Source organism: Ylistrum balloti, unplaced genomic scaffold (assembly GCF_031769215.1).
Source record: "Ylistrum balloti isolate Yb309-2 unplaced genomic scaffold, AGI_CSIRO_Ybal_v1 Utg370226, whole genome shotgun sequence".
Lineage (NCBI taxonomy): Eukaryota > Metazoa > Mollusca > Bivalvia > Pectinida > Pectinidae > Ylistrum > Ylistrum balloti.
In genome coordinates, this window is record NW_026782188.1 from 1,673,206 (window position 1) to 1,679,205 (window position 6,000).

The 6,000-nt window shown below is 37.8% G+C and overlaps 1 long non-coding RNA gene across 1 annotated transcript in view; it reads right to left on the reverse strand.

Annotated features, from left to right (window-relative positions):
- The window catches only part of LOC132551931 (uncharacterized), a 39,366-nt gene extending 34,215 nt beyond the window's left edge, over positions 1 to 5,151 (reverse strand). Inside the window, exons 1-2 of the long non-coding RNA XR_009554311.1 lie at positions 5,088 to 5,151; positions 4,721 to 4,855 (exon numbers count right to left, since the gene is read on the reverse strand). This is a non-coding gene — a long non-coding RNA (uncharacterized LOC132551931). The remainder of the gene's footprint in view (positions 1 to 4,720; positions 4,856 to 5,087) is intronic.
- Positions 5,152 to 6,000: the final 849 nt, after the last annotated feature.

A 6,000-nucleotide genomic window follows, 5' to 3' on the forward strand; every position in this document is an offset into this window, starting at 1 on the left:
AGCAATAAACCCTATTGACAGCCGACAGGAAAAACCGAAATTTTCAACAAATGTTTGATCACATTTTGAAGAAATTTCAGACTGATTTATCGAATCGACGGCGGCATCCTGTGGTCATGTTTTGAAAACTATTCCAAAAAACATTTTGTCGTTGTTGAAATGTCCCATTTACAATAGAAATTACAACCAGAACAACCCTTGTTTCACATTTGCATTATGTTTGATGAGGCAGACATGCTACTCTACAAAGAATCAAAGATTTGTGTAATTTCTGTTTCACGTGGAAGAACTTGATTATTATAAAACTGTAACCGACTTTAACGTGGCGTTTCTTCAATTGTCACGTGTGAAAGAACAGAAGGAGGTGACAATTCGACTTCAATCACGTGATCGCTGAACGAAGACAAAATAATTACAAATGCGTCAACGCGGTAAGGCGTGAAGGTACGCAGTGTTGTGGAAGTCTTGTATCACCGTCAAAAACAAAGCCGTATATGAATCATGACTTCCTGCGCCACTGCATTGTAGTTCTAATTGGATCTTGCATTTACAAATTACCTTTTGTTTTCTAGTGTGATACATGGAGAATGACAACAGTTTCCTTATACAGCCGAAATTCTGTAAAAAAATATCACTGAAATAGACATTTAAATGGTCTCTAGCTCTATCTAAAGAAGACACCAAAACCATTCTCTAGCTATATATAAAATAGACACCAAAAACATTCTCTAGCTACATCTAAAGTAGACACCAAAAACATTCTCTAGCTACATCTAAAGTAGACAAATAAAACCTTCTCTAGCTACATCTAAAGTAGAAACCAAAACATTCTCTAGCTATATATAAAATAGACACCAACCACGTTCTCTAGCTATATATAAAGTAAATCAACACGGTTAACCCATCTCTACCGACCTCTACTGAAGATACGAACACGTTAAATCCATCTCTACCGACCCCTACAGAAGATACCAACACTGTTAACACATCTCTACCGACCTCTACTGAAGATACCAACACTGTTAACACATCTCTACCGACCTCTACTGAAGATACCAACACTGTTAACACATCTCTACCGACCTCTACAGAAGATACCAACACTGTTAACACATCTCTACCGACCTCTACAGAAGATACCAACACTGTTAACACATCTCTACCGACCTCTACAGAAGATGCCAACACTGTTAACACATCTCTACCGACCTCTACTGAAGATGCCAACACTGTTAACACATCTCTACCGACCTCTACTGAAGATACCAACACTGTTAACACATCTCTACCGACCTCTACAGAAGATACCAACACTGTTAACACATCTCTACCGACCTCTACAGAAGATACCAACACTGTTAACACATCTCTACCGACCTCTACAGAAGATACCAACACTGTTAACACATCTCTACCGACCTCTACTGAAGATACCAACATGGTAAACCCATCTCTACCGACCTCTACTGAAGATACCAACACTGTTAACACATCTCTACCGATCTCTACTGAAGATACCAACACTGTTAACACATCTCTACCGACCTCTACTGAAGATGCCAACACGGTTAACCCATCTCTACCGACCTCTACTGAAGATACCAACACGGTTAACCCATCTCTACCGACCCCTTACTGAAGGTACCAACACGGTTAACCCATCTCTACCGACCTCTACTGAAGATACCAACACGGTAAACCCATCTCTACCGACCTCTTCAGAAGGTACCAACACGGTAAACCCATCTCTACCGACCCCTACTTAAGGTACCAACACGGTTAACCCATCTCTACCGACCTCTACTTCAGATACTAACATGGTAAACCTATCTCAACTGACCTCTACTGAAGATACCAACATGCCTTTTGTTGATACCAAAACTGTCTCTATTTTTGTAGTGGTAGTGATAGACAGGTGGTAGTGATAGACAGGTGGTAGGTATAGACAGGTTGAAGATATAGACGGGTGTAAGATATAAACAGGTGTTAGTTATAGACTGGTGGTAGTTATAGACAGGTGTTAGTTATAGACAGGTGTTAGTTATAGACAAGTGTTAGTGATAGACAGGTGTTAGATATAGACAGGTGATAGTTATTGTCAGGTGTTAGTGATAACCAGGTGATAGTGATAGATAGGTGGTAGTTATAGACAGGTGTAGGTTATAGACAGGTGGTAGGTATAGAAAGCTGGTAGTTATAGATAGGTGGTAGTTATAGACAAGTGTTAATGATAGCCAGGTGTTAATGATAGACAGGTGGTAGTTATAGACAGGTGTAAGTTATAGGCAGGTGGTAGGTATAGAAAGCTGGTAGTTATAGACAGGTGATAGTTATAAACAGGTGGTAGATATAGACAAGTGTTAGTTATAGACAGGTGATAGTTATAGACAGGTGGTAGGTATAGACAGCTGGTAGTGATAGACAGGTGATAGTGATAGACAGGTGGTAGTTATAGACAGGTGATAGTTATAGACAGGTGGTAGGTATAGACAGCTGGTAGTTATAGATAGGTGGTAGTTATAGACAGGTGGTAGGTATAGACAGCTGGTAGTGATAGACAGGTGTTAGTGATAGACAGGTGGTAGTTATAAACATGTGGTAGTTATAGACAGGTGTAAGTTATAGACAGGTGGTAGGTATAGAAAGCTGGTAGTTATAGATAGGTGGTAGTTATAGACATGTGGTAGTTATAGACAGGTGTAAGTTATAGACAGGTGGTAGGTATAGACAGCTGGTAGTTATAGACAGGTGGTAGGTATAGACAGCTGGTAGTGATAGACAGGTGTTAGTGATAGACAGGTGGTAGTTATAAACATGTGGTAGTTATAGACAGGTGTAAGTTATAGACAGGTGGTAGGTATAGAAAGCTGGTAGTTATAGACATAGACAGGTGGTAGGTATAGAAAGCTGGTAGTTATAGATAGGTGGTAGTTATAAACATGTGGTAGTTATAGACAGGTGTAAGTTATAGACAGGTGGTAGGTATAGAAAGCTGGTAGTGATAGACAGGTGTTAGTGATAGACAGGTGGTAGTTATAAACATGTGGTAGTTATAGACAGGTGTAAGTTATAGACAGGTGGTAGGTATAGAAAGCTGGTAGTTATAGACAGGTGGTAGGTATAGAAAGCTGGTAGTTATAGATAGGTGGTAGTTATAAACATGTGGTAGTTATAGACAGGTGTAAGTTATAGACAGGTGGTAGGTATAGAAAGCTGGTAGTGATAGACAGGTGGTAGTTATAGACAAGTGTTAATTATAGACAGGTGTTAATGATAGACAAGTGATAGTGATAGATAGGTGTTAGTGATAGACAGGTGTTAGATATAGACAGCTGGTAGTTATAGACAGGTGGTAGTTATTGACATGTGTTAGTGATAGACAGGTGTTAGATATAGACCGGTGTTACTTATAGACAGATGGTATTAATAGACGGGTGATAGTTTATATTGGTAGTCCTTATTTAACAAGTTGTTGTTGTTGTATACAAGTGGTCCTTTGATTCTAGCCATTGTTGTTATAAACAGATGGTGATTATGGACGTGGTTGTAACTATAGAAAGGTAAATACATGTACCTGACTGTAATCAAATGGAACCATGTCTTCAATCAGAGATAAGGAATAACATGGTACAACATGTCCATGTAGTACTCACGTACACTCGTCAGTAACCTTGTAGACTGGAACTTATTTACGTCTGATATAAAACATATATTGTACAAGTATACTTGTACATGTTAACTTATTAAAGAAAACTACGTGTAGGCTTATCCTTACGAAAAATAACACGTACACGTATTTTTGTGCGCGTTTATCCCGTCCTCAACACATTTGTATATCTATTGAAACGTTATAACTGTACAATTAACAAACCACGTGACACTACATACGTGATAATATCATACACTACTCCCGTGATGGCTTCATCTCCGTTTCCACTAGGTATGTTTAATCTATATTTATTCCAAGGTAACGAAGGGTGTCGATTGACCTTGCGTACGTTCGGGGTCATCTTCCCTTTCCCGGAACACTTCAGTTTCTTTTGCGTATATATAACATGGCATGTCCGTCATGTATGCATGTCATATATATTACATTGCACATGCGTAAGAGGTTTGAGTAGATACCTCAAGTCACACACGGATACCATCATGCTTCGCAGAGAATTTGGAAGAAATGGTTTACCATTATTACAATTAATATTTGCATTATAATATTCTTCTTTACGTAATGAAGACGAGGTTTTAATCAATTAATGTCCTCATGTATCATGGAGACAAAGTAAAGATATACCAGAAATCACTGTACGTTGATATAGTGCTTTGCTGGATACATTTCTTTAAGAAGTACAGCTTTTACATCTGTAGGAAAACCGCAAATACCGTACAGAATGATGCACTACAGGTTCGTCCGCATGTTGTACCTATTTTGTACTATATCTCTCTTTATTCTGTAACTGACAATACAAACATACTATTTGATCTTGAAGGACTGAATTTCTAATAGTTTTAGACAATCGATGTTTAGATTTTCACTCCAGCAGAATTCTATAATAATAAATCATATAATACCTGAATATGATCAACTTTCGATCATATTATATAATCTGTTGTCAATTGTAGATACAACTATACATACATATCCTGTATATACTGTCTGTTTGTCGTTCAATCGGTCAAACATTCTTCATGGGATAGACGTTCATATCCTAACTTTACATACCCGTTTCCGAGCTTTCCCGTCCCAAGAGTCATCTTGATTAGAGTCCAGCCACTGTTCTACTGTACCAGCCGTCGTGTCACCGAGCTACTTAAGACTCTGTTCCGATTTACTTGCGCCCTTACCATTGATATTTTCCTTATAGAAAAAGTAAATTAAACTTTTACAAAAACGGAAAACTTGTCGATCTTAAAACAAACATACGTATAAAAAGCTGAAACTTACAACAAAGGATGGGTGGATCTTTGTCAATTAACGGAAATTACAAAAAAAAACAAAGGATAGGTGAATCAAATGTTACAAAACAAAATCAAGCTCCGTCAATAAAGAAACTGTCAGAATGATAAGAGATTAAAGGGAGATTACGTACATGCTTAAACACCTCCAAACTCCAACCCCGACATCTTATATTATATATAAGATTCCATTTGAATAAGTGGCAAACCGGTCACAATTCTTGTTCGCAACTGATAATTCTTTTTATTAATGTCAGAATTGATGATGTAAACGCTTACTTATGAACAATCTCATAGTCTTATATTTATACAGCATTAAGTGAAAAACAATGTTTTATTAGATAACAACGCCTACATCAGCTGACTGGCAGCAAACCTCGTTCTGGTTACCAATCCTTGTGATTCTGATTCATTCTCAACAGATCCTTAAGCCGAACTTCTGTTTCCGGATTAATTTAAACTGTAGCTGGCAATTTAAGAACTAAATATAAGACTTTTATGAAGACGATCTCAAAAGAATTTTAATTACGATCAATATACTGTGCACACGAACCGGCGCATTTAGAAAGCGCTGCTACTAATTATCAGACGAAGGTTCCCAATAGCTCTTTGTTCCTTGTCGTGTGGTTTCATTGATATAGAATGGTGAAATTTGATATAACGGAGTATGAAATTAACTGTACTGTAAACTAGTTAGATAAGTGAAACACTTGTAATGATTTGTGTTGCTGTACAGATGCTTCTGCTGTGGTCACCTCTGAAAGGTAGCATTTGGAGTTAGGGGGATATTAATGTGTTACCCGCAATCTTAAAGAACAAGAGACTGTAAGATAACATTTTACGTGCCGTGACCTTATAATGGAATCCACAATTATCACTGACTTAAAGCCATATTGTAGGGACAAAGGTGTTGTTGGTTACATCCCACGTACACGAATGGTAATGAAAATAGAATAACTATTGTGTAATATGTGTGTAACAGAACGTTAAATGTTTAAAACGGGTCATACACATTGCGTTCAACACTCAACACGTCATACACGCTTC